Source organism: Drosophila tropicalis, unplaced genomic scaffold, assembly GCF_018151085.1.
Source record: "Drosophila tropicalis isolate 14030-0801.00 unplaced genomic scaffold, ASM1815108v1 contig_573, whole genome shotgun sequence".
NCBI classification, from domain to species: Eukaryota; Metazoa; Arthropoda; class Insecta; order Diptera; family Drosophilidae; genus Drosophila; species Drosophila tropicalis.
The window spans coordinates 3,749,768-3,770,287 of record NW_027173049.1 but is presented as its reverse complement, the minus strand read 5'-3'; the positions used below and the strand labels follow the sequence as shown (position 1 = coordinate 3,770,287).

General features: G+C 37.6%; 1 protein-coding gene and 1 long non-coding RNA gene across 5 annotated transcripts in view; one reads left to right on the top strand and one right to left on the bottom strand.

The window, feature by feature from the left end:
- The window catches only part of chk (chaski), a 170,009-nt gene that overhangs the window by 60,819 nt on the left and 88,670 nt on the right, over positions 1 to 20,520 (top strand). The window lies entirely within an intron of this gene.
- Positions 1 to 20,520, bottom strand: part of LOC137575622 (uncharacterized) — a 33,157-nt gene that overhangs the window by 1,117 nt on the left and 11,520 nt on the right. The gene's annotated exons all lie outside the window — the stretch shown is intronic.

Genomic DNA, 20,520 nt, shown 5'->3' with positions numbered 1-20,520 from the left:
CAAGTGTGTTGGTGTCGGGCTGTTTTTTTTTTTATTACGGTGTTGGTCATATATGCTGCATAGAAGGCATCATGGACATTAATACTGCTATACATAGAAGGCCATAACACCAGAAAGGTGACAGAAACTGGTAGACTTCATGCCGCGTCACTGAGCAGCCGTACTGATTCTGATGTTGAATTGGTCTTTATTTTAAAACTATTATGTCTTGTAGCTCCCATTCAAACTGCAAGGTCATAAACAATAGGAGGTCCGTTCGCAAACGATAAATATTTCAGATAAAACGTTTTTCCACTTTTTAGGTCCCCGGCCTACTATATCATTGTTCGAAATCAGCAGTGCACACGCATAAACACACACACGCTACATAAACTGTATGTGTATTGGTAATGACCACTTCTTATTTTCAAAAATTAAAAATTTCATGTCATGCTATGAAATAAATTGTTAGTACCTTGTTAACATTAATAACGTTATTTCACAAAAAGAAAAGAATTTTTTTTTTATCGGAGGAGAAATTTGATTCAAAAGAGCCAGAGCTATAATGTATTCCTCTATCCTTAAAACACTGTATTGTAATGACCGGGTTCCACTGTTATTATTATTAAATAAGTGAACACGTCAGTTCTGTTTAGTGGTCTTGTTCAGACTGATTTTTATTTCAAAAATATTCTTTGGCTTAACCTGTTGTTACATATATATTCTTATGCTGCGACTTAGGCGACAGCTACAAAAGAGAGGGAGAGTGTCAGTACATACATACATATTATTTAGGACGCTTGCATCAAAGTGCATGGTCAGCGTTTACACGCTGGCTTGGCCCTAGCTCATGTTACGCCTGTGCATTGCTGCTCATGTGTATATATGTATGTGCATATATAAATGTACATCCATATATACTACACCTCCCCTTTTTAGAAAATAACGTAATATTATGGAGTTATTTATTAATTGCTAATAATGATAATAAATGATTGATTAATAGTAATATATGTATGTTTGTTAGAAAAATTGTTTTATTTGTGTCTGGCCAGACAAATTTTCTTTCTCAAAATTTTTTTTTTTTTTTGTATATATTTTTAATAAAATAAAATAGTTATAATAGTTGAATCCAAAAAAAAAAAAATTTATATGTTTCTTTTGGTTTTTTTTTTTTTTTTAATTATTTTTGCAAATTTTTAACCTATTCTTATGTACTGTTTGTATCTTATTTTTATTGTTCCTAATTTTTATGTTGTTATTTTTAGTTGTTTCTACAACTTCGAATGTTCCTATATAGGCTGAGTCAAACTTATGTGCAGCTTCGTTTTTTAAGAAAACCTTATCTCCTATTTCTTATTTTAAAATCTGCTGACTTATTGTCAGAAAAATTTTTGTGGTTTTCCTTACGTTTCTCTAACATTATTCTAGCTCTACTGTATGCTAGTTCTAATCTAAACTTCTTTAGCATAATTATCTACGTTATATAATGGTGGTGGTGTGCAGTAGACGTAATGTTGTCTATTTTTAAATATTTGCACAAGCCATTTATTATTGAATTTTTGTATTCTGTTCCCATGTCCGTAATAAACGTCTTCATTGGACCGTACTTCAGAAGATTCAAAAATAGCTTTCGAGATTGTTGTAGCTTTTATTGGGAACTGGTATTGCTACTAAGTACTTCGTCAAGTCACATATTAGAGTGACTGCATATTCGTTACCATTTTCGGATTTTGGTAATGGACCAATGGTGTCTACTATTACCCTATCAAAAGCATGTATGGGGGTTTCTGTAATAACTAAGAGTGTTTTTATGTGCTTTGTCATTTTTGTAGTCTTTTACATGACGTGTCATGTTTTTCCAATAATAATATCTTTTTACTTTGGCGAAAGTTTTTGTGATGCCTGTATGGCCACCCTGTATCGGATCATCATGGTATGTAGACAATATTGCTTCTTTATCTTTATCTTTTTCTATAATGGTCACCGGTTGGAGTAGCGCTACTCTTAATGTTTTCAATATTTTATTGCCCATTTCTTTAAAAGATTTTATTGAAAATGTTTCAAAGATCTTTCACTCGGTGCCAATTTGAGTTGTTTAATTTCGAGTATACCGGCTTGTTTTTAAAGCCTTTGGAAAAAATGACCAAAGTCTAGATTTCCATTGGGATACAGATCTCCAATCTAAATTCTTGCTATAACTTTCTTTCCATGTTTGAGGAAACATAAATCGTGTGTTATGCGCAAGGTCACTACTTTTCTTACTTCATGTATTTTGGGCTTAGAAGCATCATTAGGTACTTACCTAATTGTATTTTTTTAGATCCTGTATTGTAATGCGGGATAATGCATCTGCAACAAAATTATCTTTCCCTTCAGATATTTTACTGCAAATTCATATTCCTCTAGATCAAGTCTCATTCTTGATAATTTTGAACTCGGATTTATCATAGAAAAGAAATACGTTAAGGGTCTATGGTCTGTTTTGACTCTGAAGTGTCTGCCATATATATATGGGCGAAAGTGTGTAATAGCCCAGTGTATCGCAGCTAGTTCTTGCTCAGTAGTACTTTTATTACTTTCACCTTTAGTGAACGAATGGGACGCTTATACTACTGGCAACTGCTTATCGCCATAAGTTTGAGTTAGTGCTGCTCCACATGAATATTTGCTAGCATCTGTTATTATGCAAAATTCTTTGCTAAAATCTGGATACTGCAGCAGATATTCAAATCCTTTTTGCCATTCTTCAGACCGAACAAATTCTACGTTTTTCTTACATGGTTGTGTTATCGGACGTGCATATTCTGCGAAGTTTTTAATAAAACGTCTGTAATAGTTGCAAAAGGCTACGAATCTTCTAGCACTATCAACATCTGTTGGTACTGGGTATTTTTCAATGACGTCATATTTGGTGTCATCTTTGTCGGTACACTTGTGACCTAAGAATGTCACTTCGTGCATGAAGAAATGTTCATCTCTGGATGCAGTTTTAGGTTGGTTTTTTCTGCATATGTCGAAAATATCCTTTAGGTTTTTGAGCATGTGTTTCTCGGAACAGCCGATGACTCTTAAGTCATCCATGTAAAGGAATGCTTGTGACGGATTTAATCCAGAGAAGGCCATTGTCATCATTCTTTGAAAGGAATTCGGTTGTATTTTCAGACAATACAGTAGTCTAGTAAACTGATAAGATCCATTGCTGGTGGAATATGACGTAATGCTTCGCGATTTATCTTTTAGTTCTATTTGGTAAAAACCGGACATTAAATCTAGACATGAAAAATATTTGGCTCTGCCTAGTTGAGCAAGAATATCGTCTACTCTTGATAATGGGAATTTATCGGACAACAATTTTGTAATTATTTGACGATAGTCTATTACCAATCGCCATCGTTTCTTTTCTGATCCTGGTAAACCCTTTTTCGGTACCAGTAGTAACGGACTATTATACTCGGACAGTGACGGTTCAACTATTTTACCTTTAATGAGTATATCGACTTGTCTAGTTATTTCTTCTTTATGCGTGTGTGGTATTCTGTAATTTTTTGTGTATACTGGCTGGCTGTCATTCAATCTTAGTTCTTGTTTATAAAAGTTGTTTGTAGTAATTGGTTCGTTTTCTAAAACAAATACATCTGTATACTTGGTGCAGAGCTCTTCTAGTACGTTTTTGAACATAGGTGGGAAGTTTGGCTTTAGTTTTTGTATTACTGATTGACTTCTTGGGTCATCAGTTGTCTGTACAATTTCATAATTCTTTAATGATTCATATTTTATGGTTTTTAAATTAAAATTTTTTTACTGTTTTTGTTGATTGAATTTCCAATAAATATTCCATTTTCGACTTCTTGATTTAAGATGATTTAAATTATTTGGTCTTAATATTCGTGATTCGTTTGGTTCACTAAAATCTAATCGGCAATTAAATGTTTTGAAGAAATCTAGTCCTAAAGTTCCATCAAATGGAATTGGAATGGAATGGAATTACTATATGGAAGTTGTGTGGAATTATGAATTCGTTTTGTCTTAGTTCTATAAGGGTTAGACCTTTGAAAGTAATTGAACCTTCACCAATTCCTGATATTTCAATTGTGTTTGAAGTATCTATATGTTCAAAAGGATCTGTTTTTTCTTTCATTATTGATAGGTACGTCTGCACCTGTATCTAACAAGAGGGTATATGTGTTGTGTGTATTTTCGTTTTTAACTTTGATGAAAATACTTAGGCTAAGATTGAATGTGTTTACATTTACAGTTTCTTCTGAATTTTTGCAGGGATCTATTGGTTTTCCGAATTACTTTGAGTAAGTCGTACATTACCTGTTGCGGTGCAGGCTTAATTGCCGCCCCGCGCCAGTAGAAAGGCTTACCCAACGCGCCCCTGGTTTTTATTCTCTCTCATTCGAAGAAGAACAGTTAGAATTTACTTTGTCTTTGCTTGCACTTATGACAGAGCGGCGGCCCGCTATGACGGCGCGCCAGTCACAGAAAATTAGGCAAGCAGGAAAGACGTGAAAAGGAGAGAAAAACACAAATGTAAGATAAAATAGAAACATGTGAGAAATTTGAATTAATATTGAAATAAAGATTTCAGCCAACCGATCTAACCGATCGATATGCCCACAAATTGTGCAACTGAATATAGCGCAATACAACACAAAACCGTCGTTTAATTGTTTGGTTAGAGGGCTCGGGGTATATGTTCGACTCGCGAACTTTTTTTGGAGCTGTCCCACGTCACGACCTGAACATTTTCTACATCCTGAAATATTTATTTCTTTGGCTCCAGAGATATTAGCAGAGTCTGAATATCTCTGAACCACGTGGATTGGAGTGGAATCTTCCAGAAGCTTCCTTCGTGAGAGCGACCGCGGCAGACGATTACATGCCGGCTCGCTGAGAGAGGAAGAGAGAGGGAGATAGTGAACGTGGAATCTTCCAGAAGCTTCCTTCGTGAGAGCGACCGCGGCAGACGATTACATGCCGGCTCGCTGAGAGAGGAAAAGAGAGGGAGATATTGAACCACGTGCAAACAGGCAAACATAACCTCATTGTTACGCAACATATGCAATGAGCAACAGTGATAGAGTACCAGTTCAACCTAGCGCTGAGAGTCAGGAAGACGGCGCTGAGGCGACTGAGAATGGAGCGGTCTCAAGCGACAGAGAAACTGATACACCAACGATGTCAACGCCATCCAGAGGCGACGGTTTGTCAGTGCAACAAACGATTCTTAATGGAATGTTCGAGAGTCACGCAGGAAACGGTACGGCAATTAAACGGCCCAGTAAAATTGATCTAGCTCCGTGGTCCGTACCTGCGTTGGCGCAATCGACTATTCAAGGAGTGAGTCTACCTTTTCTGGCCAATACAGCTAATCTTCATAACAGATTGTGGACCCAAGGACAAAGTAACGCGGGTGGAATGCAGCATGGACCTGGAATCCAACTGCCGGCTACCGGACACTTGACGTTAAGCCCTGGAGTGCACTCTACGGATTTAGGACACAAGAAAACTTTATTGTCATCGGAACAGATAGCGGCCCGCCAAGTACTGAACAAAGACTTACCCGTGTTTTCCGGTAAGCCAGAAGAGTGGTTGTTGTTTATAAGCCATTACGAACAATCTACTGAAAGATGTGGAATTAGTAATGAAGAGAATCTTATTCGGCTCCAAAAGTGCTTAAAAGGAGCGGCTTGGGATGCTGTTCGAGGAAAGCTAATGTGTCCAGAGACGTCTCAATACCACGGATGGAACTGATGGCTGCTGTTTTAGGTTTACGGCTGGCGAAATTCATCGAACCTGAACTCTCAGTAACAGTATGTCAGCGTATTTTCTGGACGGATTCTAAGGACGTTTTATGCTGGATTAGATCAGATGCCCGCAAATACAATCAATTTGTGGCATTGCGAGTTGGAGAAATTCTGGAAGACTCTGACGTGCTATCTTGGCGATGGGTGCCCACCCAGCATAACGTTGCAGACGATGGCACGAAATGGACAAAGATGCCAGACATGACCGGGAATTCAAGGTGGTTTGTTGGCCCGAGATTCTTGTATGAACAAGAGACACAATGGCCTAGCATGGAGCAGGGCCCGAGCAAGACGAGTGAAAGTATCTTGCATCACGAGGAGAAAGTCAAAGGGAACTCTAGTTTGGCTTGCATCACACCTGATCCGGAACGATTCGGAACGTTGGAAAAGCTACGGGCGGTACAAAAGCGAGTTCTAAACTTTTTGCAAGGCATATGTAAGAGGCCTTGCGGAGAACAACTGATGAACATTTTGGCTATAAACCGCGATGTGGAAACCGATGCAGTTTTTATTCGTGCATGCCAAGAAGAGGAGTTTCCAGAAGAGATCAGATGCCTAAACCAAGGACATGGCATAACAAATAGGAAAAGTAAGCTATTTAAGTGCACTCCTTACCTAGACGAGTTAGGAGTGCTACGTATCAAAGGACGAATCGACAGAATTGAAGGAGTAGATATGGACACTAAGCGACTCATTATACTACCGCAAAAGCATAGAGTAACGTTTCTGATTGTGGAGTACTATCACAGGAAGAATTACCATTTGCACAATGAAATTGTCGTTAACGAGGTACGACAGCGGTACTGGATAACCGGCTTACGCGCTTTAGTGAGAAAAGTCGCGAACGCCTGTGTAGCGTGCCGTATACGAGTGGCCCGACCAGTGCCACCAAAGATGGGCGATTTACCAAAGGAGAGGTTATCGCCGCACACACAACCATTCACCTTTACTGGAGTGGACTGCTTCGGCCCATTTGAAGTCGCAGTGGGCCGCAGGCACGAGAAGAGATGGGGCGTGTTATTCACATGCCTTACGACCCGAGCGGTACACCTAGAAATTGCTACATCACTGTCAACCGACTCATTTCTTTGCGTATTGAAGGCGTTTGTAGCCAGAAGAGGGGTGCCGCGTACCATACTATCGGACAATGGTACAAATTTTAGAGGAGCCAGCCGCGTATTGAAGGAGCACATAGAACGGATATCAACTTCAGCTGTGGAACAGCAGTATCCAACGTTGGAGTTCAAGTTTAACCCTTCCAGTTCACCGCACATGGGCGGCGTTTGGGAGCGACTGGTACGTTCTACTAAATCTATACTTTCAGAAATACTGCCAAAGGCCGGCAAGAGGAAGAGGTGTTAAGAAGGAAGAAGGAAGAGGTGTTAAGAGCAGCGTTTGCTGACGTAGAGCAAATTTTGAATTCAAGGCCTCTGACGTATGTGCCTTTAGAAAGCGCCGAATCGGAAGCATTAACGCCGAACCATTTTCTAAAGGGCAGTTCTAGTGGCCTACGTGAGAGCGGTTCACTGCAACAGTCTGGGCCGCAACTCGCAAAAGGGTATCGTGTTGCCAGCCAAATTGCCGACCGTTTCTGGAAGAGGTGGCTAAGAGAATATCTACCTACAATCACAAGGCGCACGAAATGGTTCCAGCCACAGCTCAAGCCGGTAGCAGTAGATGACGTGGTGATAATTGTAGACGATGCCGCTAAACGTAATACGTGGCCAAAGGGAAGAGTGATCGACGTTCATCGTGGGAAAGACGGACAGGTGCGAAGCGCAGTCGTTCGCACAGTAGATGGACTTGTGACGCGACCAACAGTGAAGCTGGCCGTACTGAATTTGGAGAGTAATCCACCGCACGAAGACGCTGGTGAATTACGGGGTGGGGAATGTTGCGGTGCAGGCTTAATTGCCGCCCCGCGCCAGTAGAAAGGCTTACCCAACGCGCCCCTGGTTTTTATTCTCTCTCATTCGAAGAAGAACAGTTAGAATTTACTTTGTCTTTGCTTGCACTTATGACAGAGCGGCGGCCCGCTATGACGGCGCGCCAGTCACAGAAAATTAGGCAAGCAGGAAAGACGTGAAAAGGAGAGAAAAACACAAATGTAAGATAAAATAGAAACATGTGAGAAATTTGAATTAACATTGAAATAAAGATTTCAGCCAACCGATCTAACCGATCGATATGCCCACAAATTGTGCAACTGAATATAGCGCAATACAACACAAAACCGGCGTTTAATTGTTTGGTTAGAGGGCTCGGGGTATATGTTCGACTCGCGAACTTTTTTGGAGCTGTCCCACGTCACGACCTGAACATTTTCTACATTACCATTTCCGTTGTTAGAGCTACCTCGGTTGGAATTACCATGGTTCGAGCAGTTTCGGTTGGAATTATTTCTTCCTCGATATCCACCGGTATTATTATTATTCCTACAACCGTTATTTTGGTAAATACCTCTACCTCGGTAACTATTTTGTCCATTTCTATTGTGTTGACGGTAGTGCATGACAGGGTTCGCCTGTTCTGTTTCTGCTGTACTACTGTCTACGACTTGTTGTTAGTTCGTTCATGTCACGGAATATACCTGCTTTTAGTACGTTACGTACTTGATTGTTTATGCAGTTCTTTGTTATTGCCTCTGTAGCGACTGAAAGTGTATACTTTTTGGCTAGTTCGACAGATGTGCCGTCGTGTATAAAGGCACCTTCCAGAGATTCAGTACGCTTTTCAATCTCTTGAGCATACTGACTTGCTTTTTTGTTTCTCTGGGGTAGGTTTTTAATTTTTGCCGTTATTGAAGCTACTGATTCCGTTTTTACATTAGTCGCAATAATGTTAATAATCTCTTCTATTGTCTGTTCAGAGGTTATTAAATTTCTTGTGTGACCTTTTAGTTTTGTTTTATTAGACGCACCGCTGTTTCCTCATGGTCACCTCTTAGTGAATTTATCAAATTCAATGCGTCTGAAGATTTTCTCTTCTGCCATCAAACTGTGGGATAAGGTTTGAGGCCGTCTTTAAAAAATCAGTGACTGTTTGAGTCATTTTTGTGTTTCTTGGCGAAATTGCTGGTTTATTAAGAGTTATTTTTGTTTGATCTAAACTCGCTGATGGTTCTTCTTGATCCATCTCTTCCTTAGCCGTTGACTGGTTTTTGTCTTCCAGTGATATTGAAATTTCCAAATCAATTGTTTGTTTAGATTCAATATTATATCTTTTCCAGTATTTAATTTCATTATATTTTGGATTGGTTTCACCTCTGTTAAAGAGGAAGTCTAAGAATGGAACGTATTTGTTCAAATATTTAAGTTCTACTCGACCCATTTTTATACTGTATTTAGGGCAACTGTTGTATAAGTCCACAAATGACTCAGCCTGTAAGGAGACGGCAATCTTGAAGGTCTGGTTTGGGATTCCGTCAGGGCCCGGGGCCTTCGCTGGTTTAAGTTTCCGTACTATGTCGAGTACCTCTACCACTGTGCATTCCTCTATGTGTGGGTGAAGCTGGGGTTGCAGGACAGGCAATTCGTCCACGATTTGAGGGAAGAGGGTATCCACTATGCCCCGAACGGTCTGGGCGTCCTTCGGTGCCGGAGTCTTAACGATTTGCAAGCGCTTTACGACTGTAGCTCGAAAATTAACACCAAAGTAAAATTACATCTGTGCAGAAGCAATTTCTGCTTTTTGCTCTTCGCGTTCGAAATTGGGATCGCAATGTCAATTTGCCATCATACTCCAGTAGGCTTCTTTTAAACAATCTTCCTTCTTTAATTAATCGTAGAGAAATGCTTGGTGCTATCTTTATTCACAAACTATTAATAGGTGAAATAGACTCTCCTGAGCTATTGAACCAGTTAAACCTATCTGTAACCCGTAGACCTACTAGAAATTTTATTCCTCTATCTTTAAAACACTGTATTTCTAACTATTCCCTACATGACCCTTTCCGAGTCTTATGTTCTGATTACAATCTTCTGTATCCCGTGATCAGATCAGAAGCCTCTCTTCCCCTTGTGTTACCCTCTATTTAAGCACACTTAACTTGTAATTAGCTGTAGTTAATCATATTTTAATTGTTTGACCGTTTTATTTTTGTATTTGTCCAAGCGATCGTGCCGTCCGATATACGGCTGCGCCCCACGGTCGGCCGGGCGGGCGGTGGATAGCTATCTGCTTGGGCTCGAGCGAAACAGGCTATGTCCTAGTGTCGTATGGGCCACTTGTACGTACTTCGCATTGTACGCGTCAACGTCCAGACAACTCGTTTGAGAAGCTATTACCATAAAAATTTGTCAGATGTTTGTAACGCACAGAAGGGGACGTTTCCGATATATATATTCTTGAGCATCAGAAGCTGAATCGATTTAGCCATGTCGGTCTGTCCATTTTTCCGTTCGTGCGTTTACGTTTTACTCAGCCATCTATCGGTTTGAAATTTGGTGGTCGGATGAGTCCAAAGTTGTGAATTTGGATGAAGGAGATATAGGCTCTATGTTCGTCGCCCAAGAAACACAGAGTACTGTCCACCAAGACTATTAAACATGGCAGGTCAAGTGTGTTGGTGTCGGGCTGTTTTTTTTTTATTACGGTGTTGGTCATATATGCTGCATAGAAGGCATCATGGACATTAATACTGCTATACATAGAAGGCCATAACACCAGAAAGGTGACAGAAACTGGTAGACTTCATGCCGCGTCACTGAGCAGCCGTACTGATTCTGATGTTGAATTGGTCTTTATTTTAAAACTATTATGTCTTGTAGCTCCCATTCAAACTGCAAGGTCATAAACAATAGGAGGTCCGTTCGCAAACGATAAATATTTCAGATAAAACGTTTTTCCACTTTTTAGGTCCCCGGCCTACTATATCATTGTTCGAAATCAGCAGTGCACACGCATAAACACACACACGCTACATAAACTGTATGTGTATTGGTACCGACCACTTCTTATTTTCAAAAATTTAAAATTTCATGTCATGCTATGAAATAAATAGTTAGTACCTTGTTAACATTAATAACGTTATTTCACAAAAAGAAAAGAATTTTTTTTATCGGAGGAGACATTTGATTCAAAAGAGCCAGAGCTATAATGTATTCCTCTATCCTTAAAACACTGTATTGTAATGACCGGGTTCCACTGTTATTATTATTAAATAAGTGAACACGTCAGTTCTGTTTAGTGGTCTTGTTCCGACTGATTTTTATTTCAAAAATATTCTTTGGCTTAACCTGTTGTTACATATATATTCTTATGCTGCGACTTAGGCGACAGCTACAAAAGAGAGGGAGAGTGTCAGTACATACATACATATTATTTAGGACGCTTGCATCAAAGTGCATGGTCAGCGTTTACACGCTGGCTTGGCCCTAGCTCATGTTACGCCTGTGCATTGCTGCTCATGTGTATATATGTATGTGCATATATAAATGTACATCCATATATACTACACCTCCCCTTTTTAGAAAATAACGTAAAATTATGGAGTTATTTTTTAATTGCTAATAATGATAATAAATGATTGATTAATAGTAATATATGTATGTTTGTTAGAAAAATTGTTTTATTTGTGTCTGGCCAGACAAATTTTCTTTCTCAAAATTTTTTTTTTTTTTTGTATATATTTTTAATAAAATAAAATAGTTATAATAGTTGAATCCAAAAAAAAAAAAATTTATATGTTTCTTTTGGTTTTTTTTTTTTTATACCCTTGCAGAGGGTATTATAAAATTGGTCAGATGTTTGTAACGCACAGAAGGAGACGTTTCCGACCCCATAAAGTATATATATTCTTGATCAGCATGAGAAGCTAAGTCGATATAGCCATGTCCGTCTGTCCGTCTGTCCGTCTGTCCGTCTGTCCGTCTGTCCGTCTGTCCGTCTGTCCGTCTGTCCGTCGGTGCGTACGCGTTTTACTCAGCCATCTTAAGAGCTATCGGGATGAAATTTTTTTTTGGGAGCTTTTTTTTTACCCGGGTGAGATAAAGTATGAAAATCTTTGGGATCGGACTACTATATCATATAGCTCTGGAACAAAAATTTTTGCAAAAATTGGAGTATCCCCATGAAATTTACCAATATAATAGAATTTGATATAAAATCTCAGATCCCAAAATTTGACCCTGATCGGATAAATAGAACACAAGTTACAGTCTATATAAATCGGTTCAATCGCTGCCGGCAGCTCTGCTTGCTGCCTACTACGTCACCATCTGTTAACAGAGCACATGCATACACACACAGACGCAACGCTATATAAACTGTATGTGTATGCGTGCGTTGCTTTGCTTAGGGAATGAGGGAAGAAGAAGAACAAATTGTACATAGTATGAAGAGTAAAATTGTTTTGTTTGTATATTAATGAATTGAGTTGCAGAAAAGAAATTTTGAACATGTGAAATTATTATTGTCAAGGACTGCAAGGGTATATAAACTTCGGCATAGCCGAATTTAACTTCTTTGATATTTTTTTATATTATTTTTGCAAATTTTTAACCTATTCTTATGTACTGTTTGTATCTTATTTTTATTGTTCCTAATTTTTATGTTGTTATTTTTAGTTGTTTCTACAACTTCGAATGTTCCTATATAGGCTGAGTCAAACTTATGTCCAGCTTCGTTTTTTAAGAAAACCTTATCTCCTATTTCTTATTTTAAAATCTGCTGACTTATTGTCAGAAAAATTGTTGTGGTTTTCCTTACGTTTCTCTAACATTATTCTAGCTCTACTGTATGCTAGTTCTAATCTAAACTTCTTTAGCATAATTATCTACGTTATATAATGGTGGTGGTGTGCAGTAGACGTAATGTTGTCTATTTTTAAATATTTGCACAAGCCATTTATTATTGAATTTTTGTATTCTGTTCCCATGTCCGTAATAAACGTCTTCATTGGACCGTACTTCAGAAGATTCAAAAATAGCTTTCGAGATTGTTGTAGCTTTTATTGGGAACTGGTATTGCTACTAAGTACTTCGTCAAGTCACATATTATCATGATTAGAGTGACTGCATATTCGTTACCATTTTCGGATTTTGGTAATGGACCAATGGTGTCTACTATTACCCTATCAAAAGCATGTATGGGGGTTTCTGCAATAACTAAGAGTGTTTTTATGTGCTTTGTCATTTTTGTAGTCTTTTACATGACGTGTCATGTTTTTCCAATAATAATATCTTTTTACTTTGGCGAAAGTTTTTGTGATGCCTGTATGGCCACCCTGTATCGGATCATCATGGTATGTAGACAATATTGCTTCTTTATCATTATCTTTTTCTATAATGGTCACCGGTTGGAGTAGCGCTACTCTTAATGTTTTCAATATTTTATTGCCCATTTCTTTAAAACATTCTATTGAAAATGTTTCAAAGATCTTTTCACTCGGTGCCAATTTGAGTTGTTTGATTTCGAGTATACCGGCTTGTTTTTCAAGCCTTTGAAAAAAAATGACCAAAGTCTAGATTTCCACTGGTATACAGATCTCCAATCTAAATTCTTGCTATAACTTTCTTTCCATGTTTGAGGAAACATAAATCGTGTGTTATGCGCAAGGTCACTTTTCGTACTTCATGTATTTTGGGCTTAGAAGCATCATTAGGTACTTGCCTAATTGTATTTTTTTAGATCCTGTATTGTAATGCGGGATAATGCATCTGCAGCAAAATTATCTTTCCCTTCAGATATTTTACTGCAAATTCATATTCCTCTAGATCAAGTCTCATTCTTGATAATTTTGAACTCGGATTTATCATAGAAAAGAAATACGTTAAGGGTCTATGGTCTGTTTTGACTCTGAAGTGTCTGCCATATATATATGGGCGAAAGTGTGTAATAGCCCAGTGTATCGCAGCTAGTTCTTGCTCAGTAGTACTTTTATTTTCACCTTTAGTGAACGAATGGGACGCTTATGCTACTGGCAACTGCTTATCGCCATAAGTTTGAGTTAGTGCTGCTCCACATGAATATTTGCTAGCATCTGTTATTATGCAAAATTCTTTGCTAAAATCTGGATACTGCAGCAGATATTCAAATCCTTTTTGCCATTCTTCAGACCGAACAAATTCTACGTTTTTCTTACATGGTTGTGTTATCGGACGTGCATATTCTGCGAAGTTTTTAATAAAACGTCTGTAATAGTTGCAAAAGGCTACGAATCTTCTAGCACTATCAACATCTGTTGGTACTGGGTATTTTTCAATGACGTCATATTTGGTGTCATCTTTGTCGGTACACTTGTGACCTAAGAATGTCACTTCGTGCATGAAGAATAAACATTTCTCTGGATGCAGTTTTAGGTTGGTGTTTTCAGCATATGTCGAAAATATCCCTTAGGTTTTTGAGCATGTGTTTCTCGGAACAGCCGATGACTCTTAAGTCATCCATGTAAAGGAATGCTCGTGACGGATTTAATCCAGAGAAGGCCATTGTCATCATTCTTTGAAAGGAATTCGGTTGTATTTTCAGACAATACGGTAGTCTAGTAAACTGATAAGATCCATTGCTGGTGGAAAATGACGTAATGCTTCGCGATTTATCTTTTAGTTCTATTTGGTGAAAACCGGACATTAAATCTAGAGATGAAAAATATTTGGCTCTGCCTAGTTGAGCAAGAATATTGTCTATTCTTGATAATGGGAATTTATCGGACAACAATTTTGTGTTTATTTGACGATAGTCTATTACCAATCGCCATCGTTTCTTTTCTGATGCTGGTAAACCCTTTTTCGGGTTTAGTAGTAACGGACTATTATACTCGGACAGTGACGGTTCAACTCTAGTCTAGTTATTTCTTCGTTATGCGTGTGTGGTATTCTGTAATTTTTTGTGTATACTGGCTGGTTGTCATTTAATATTAATTCTTGTTTAAAAAAGTTGTTTGTAGTAATTGGTTCGTTTTCTAAAACAAATACATCTGTATACTTGGTGCAGAGCTCTTCTAGTACGTTTTTGAACATAGGTGGGAAGTTTGGCTTTAGTTTTTGTATTACTGATTGACTTCTTGGGTCATCAGTTGTCTGTACAATTTCATAATTCTTTAATGATTCAAATTTTATGGTTTTTAAATTTAAAATTTTTTACTGTTTTTGTTGTGTTTAAAATTTGGACAAATGTTTTGTTCTGACTGGAGATTGAATTTCCAATAAATATTCCATTTTCGACCTCTTGATTTAAGATGACGATATTTGAGTTTTCATTTGGAATATTTATTTGTCAGATTACTTCAGATCTCGCTGGGAGGATTGTGGTATTGCTGTCACAAGTGTGTAATATTGGAATATTTATTGCAAAATTTAAATTATTTGGTCTTAATATTAGTGAATCGTTTGGCTCACTGAAATCTAATTGGCAATTAAATGTTTTGAAGAAATCTAGTCCTAAAATTCCATCAAATGGAATTGGAAAACTTTCGTCTACTATATGGAAGTTGTGTGGAATTATGAATTCGTTTTATCTTAGTTCTATAGGGTTAGACCTTTGAAAGTAATTGAATCTTCACCAATTCCTGATATTTCAATTGTGTTTGAAGTATCTATATGTTCAAAAGGATCTGTTTTTTCTTTCATTATTGATGGGTACGTCTGCACCTGTATCTAACAAGAGGGTATATGTGTTGTGTGTATTTTCGTTTTTAACTTTGATGAAAATACTTAGGCTAAGATTGAATGTGTTTACATTTACAGTTTCTTCTGAATTTTTGCAGGGATCTATTGGTTTTCCGAATTACTTTGAGTAAGTCGTACATTACCATTTCCGTTGTTAGAGCTACCTCGGTTGGAATTACCATGGTTCGAGCAGTTTCGGTTGGAATTATTTCTTCCTCGATATCCACCGGTATTATTATTATTCCTACAACCGTTATTTTGGTAAATACCTCTACCTCGGTAACTATTTTGTCCATTTCTATTGTGTTGACGGTAGTGCATGACAGGGTTCGCCTGTTCTGTTTCTGCTGTACTACTGTCTACGACTTGTTGTTAGTTCGTTCATGTCACGGAATATACCTGCTTTTAGTACGTTACGTACTTGATTGTTTATGCAGTTCTTTGTTATTGCCTCTGTAGCGACTGAAAGTGTATACTTTTTGGCTAGTTCGACAGATGTGCCGTCGTGTATAAAGGCACCTTCCAGAGATTCAGTACGCTTTTCAATCTCTTGAGCATACTGACTTGCTGTTTTGTTTCTCTGGGGTAGGTTTTTAATTTTTGCCGTTATTGAAGCTACTGATTCCGTTTTTACATTAGTCGCAATAATGTTAATAATCTCTTCTATTGTCTGTTCAGAGGTTATTAAATTTCTTGTGTGACCTTTTAGTTTTGTTTTTATTAGGCGCACCGCTGTTTCCTCATGGTCACCTCTTAGTGAATTTATCAAATTCAATGCGTCTGAAGATTTTCTCTTCTGCCATCAAACTGTGGGATAAGGTTTGAGGCCGTCTTTAAAAAATCAGTGACTGTTTGAGTCATTTTTGTGTTTCTTGGCGAAATTGCTGGTTTATTAAGAGTTATTTTTGTTTGATCTAAACTCGCTGATGGTTCTTCTTGATCCATCTCTTCCTTAGCCGTTGACTGGTTTTTGTCTTCCAGTGATATTGAAATTTCCAAATCAATTGTTTGTTTAGATTCAATATTATATCTTTTCCAGTATTTAATTTCATTATATTTTGGATTGGTTTCACCTCTGTTAAAGAGGAAGTCTAAGAATGGAACGTATTTGTTCAAATATTTAAGTTCTACTCGACCCATTTTTATACTGTATTTAGGGCAACTGTTGTATAAGTCCACAAATGACTCAGCCTGTAAGGAGACGGCAATCTTGAAGGTCTGGTTTGGGATTCCGTCAGGGCCCGGGGCCTTCGCTGGTTTAAGTTTCCGTACTATGTCGAGTACCTCTACCACTGTGCATTCCTCTATGTGTGGGTGAAGCTGGGGTTGCAGGACAGGCAATTCGTCCACGATTTGAGGGAAGAGGGTATCCACTATGCCCCGAACGGTCTGGGCGTCCTTCGGTGCCGGAGTCTTAACGATTTGCAAGCGCTTTACGACTGTAGCTCGAAAATTAACACCAAAGTAAAATTACATCTGTGCAGAAGCAATTTCTGCTTTTTGCTCTTCGCGTTCGAAATTGGGATCGCAATGTCAATTTGCCATCATACTCCAGTAGGCTTCTTTTAAACAATCTTCCTTCTTTAATTAATCGTAGAGAAATGCTTGGTGCTATCTTTATTCACAAACTATTAATAGGTGAAATAGACTCTCCTGAGCTATTGAACCAGTTAAACCTATCTGTAACCCGTAGACCTACTAGAAATTTTATTCCTCTATCTTTAAAACACTGTATTTCTAACTATTCCCTACATGACCCTTTCCGAGTCTTATGTTCTGATTACAATCTTCTGTATCCCGTAATCAGATCAGAAGCCTCTCTTCCCCTTGTGTTACCCTCTATTTAAGCACACTTAACTTGTAATTAGCTGTAGTTAATCATATTTTAATTGTTTGACCGTTTTATTTTTGTATTTGTCCAAGCGATCGTGCCGTCCGATATACGGCTGCGCCCCACGGTCGGCCGGGCGGGCGGTGGATAGCTATCTGCTTGGGCTCGAGCGAAACAGGCTATGTCCTAGTGTCGTATGGGCCACTTGTACGTACTTCGCATTGTACGCGTCAACGTCCAGACAACTCGTTTGAGAAGCTATTACCATAAAAATTTGTCAGATGTTTGTAACGCACAGAAGGGGACGTTTCCGATATATATATTCTTGAGCATCAGAAGCTGAATCGATTTAGCCATGTCGGTCTGTCCATTTTTCCGTTCGTGCGTTTACGTTTTACTCAGCCATCTATCGGGTTGAAATTTGGTGGTCGGATGAGTCCAAAGTTGTGAATTTGGATGAAGGAGATATAGGCTCTATGTTCGTCGCCCAAGAAACACAGAGTACTGTCCACCAAGACTATTAAACATGGCAGGTCAAGTGTGTTGGTGTCGGGCTGTTTTTTTTTTATTACGGTGTTGGTCATATATGCTGCATAGAAGGCATCATGGACATTAATACTGCTATACATAGAAGGCCATAACACCAGAAAGGTGACAGAAACTGGTAGACTTCATGCCGCGTCACTGAGCAGCCGTACTGATTCTGATGTTGAATTGGTCTTTATTTTAAAACTATTATGTCTTGTAGCTCCCATTCAAACTGCAAGGTCATAAACAATAGGAGGTCCGTTCGCAAACGATAAATATTTCAGATAAAACGTTTTTCCACTTTTTTAGGTCCCCGGCCTACTATATCATTGTTCGAAATCAGCAGTGCACACGCATAAACGCTACATAAACTGTATGTGTATTGGTAATGACCACTTCTTATTTTCAAAAATTTAAAATTTCATGTCATGCTATGAAATAAATTGTTAGTACCTTGTTAACATTAATAACGTTATTTCACAAAAAGAAAAGAATTTTTTTTTATCGGAGGAGAAATTTGATTCAAAAGAGCCAGAGCTATAATGTATTCCTCTATCCTTAAAACACTGTATTGTAATGACCGGGTTCCACTGTTATTATTATTAAATAAGTGAACACGTCAGTTCTGTTTAGTGGTCTTGTTCCGACTGATTTTTATTTCAAAAATATTCTTTGGCTTAACCTGTTGTTACATATATATTCTTATGCTGCGACTTAGGCGACAGCTACAAAAGAGAGGGAGAGTGTCAGTACATACATACATATTATTTAGGACGCTTGCATCAAAGTGCATGGTCAGCGTTTACACGCTGGCTTGGCCCTAGCTCATGTTACGCCTGTGCATTGCTGCTCATGTGTATATATGTATGTGCATATATAAATGTACATCCATATATACTACACCTCCCCTTTTTAGAAAATAACGTAAAATTATGGAGTTATTTTTTAATTGCTAATAATGATAATAAATGATTGATTAATAGTAATATATGTATGTTTGTTAGAAAAATTGTTTTATTTGTGTCTGGCCAGACAAATTTTCTTTCTCAAAATTTTTTTTTTTTTTTATATATTTTTAATAAAATAAAATAGTTATAATAGTTGAATCCAAAAAAAAAAAAATTTATATGTTTCTTTTGGTTTTTTTTTTTTTTTTATATTATTTTTGCAAATTTTTAACCTATTCTTATGTACTGTTTGTATCTTATTTTTATTGTTCCTAATTTTTATGTTGTTATTTTTAGTTGTTTCTACAACTTCGAATGTTCCTATATAGGCTGAGTCAAACTTATGTCCAGCTTCGTTTTTTAAGAAAACCTTATCTCCTATTTCTTATTTTAAAATCTGCTGACTTATTGTCAGAAAAATTGTTGTGGTTTTCCTTACGTTTCTCTAACATTATTCTAGCTCTACTGTATGCTAGTTCTAATCTAAACTTCTTTAGCATAATTATCTACGTTATATAATGGTGGTGGTGTGCAGTAGACGTAATGTTGTCTATTTTTAAATATTTGCACAAGCCATTTATTATTGAATTTTTGTATTCTGTTCCCATGTCCGTAATAAACGTCTTCATTGGACCGTACTTCAGAAGATTCAAAAATAGCTTTCGAGATTGTTGTAGCTTTTATTGGGAACTGGTATTGCTACTAAGTACTTCGTCAAGTCACATATTATCATGATTAGAGTGACTGCATATTCGTTACCATTTTCGGATTTTGGTAATGGACCAATGGTGTCTACTATTACCCTATCAAAAGCATGTATGGGGGTTTCTGTAATAACTAAGAGTGTTTTTATATGCTTTGTCATTTTTGTAGTCTTTTACATGACGTGTCATGTTTTTCCAATAATAATATCTTTTTACTTTGGCGAAAGTTTTTGTGATGCCTGTATGGCCACCCTGTATCGGATCATCATGGTATGTAGACAATATTGCTTCTTTATCATTATCTTTTTCTATAATGGTCACCGGTTGGAGTAGCGCTACTCTTAATGTTTTCAATATTTTATTGCCCATTTCTTTAAAACATTCTATTGAAAATGTTTCAAAGATCTTTTCACTCGGTGCCAATTTGAGTTGTTTGATTTCGAGTATACCGGCTTGTTTTTCAAGCCTTTGAAAAAAAATGACCAAAGTCTAGATTTCCATTGGTATACAGATCTCCAATCTAAATTCTTGCTATAACTTTCTTTCCATGTTTGAGGAAACATAAATCGTGTGTTATGCGCAAGGTCACTACTTTTCGTACTTCATGTATTTTAAGCTTAGAAGCATCATTAGGTACTTGCCTAATTGTATTTTTTTAGATCCTGTATTGTAATGCGGGATAATGCATCTGCAACAAAATTATCTTTCCCTTCAGATATTTTACTGCAAATTCATATTCCTCTAGATCAAGTCTCATTCTTGATAATTTTGAACTCGGATTTATCATAGAAAAGAAATACGTTAAGGGTCTATGGTCTGTTGTGACTCTGAAGTGTCTGCCATATATATATGGGCGAAAGTGTGTAATAGCCCAGTGTATCGCAGCTAGTTCTTGCTCAGTAGTACTTTTATTACTTTCACCTTTAGTGAACGAATGGGACGCTTATGCTACTGGCAACTGCTTATCGCCATAAGTTTGAGTTAGTGCTGCTCCACATGAATATTTGCTAGCATCTGTTATTATGCGAAATTCTTTGCTAAATTCTGGATACTGCAGCAGATATTCAAATCCTTTTTGCCATTCTTCAGACCGAACAAATTCTACGT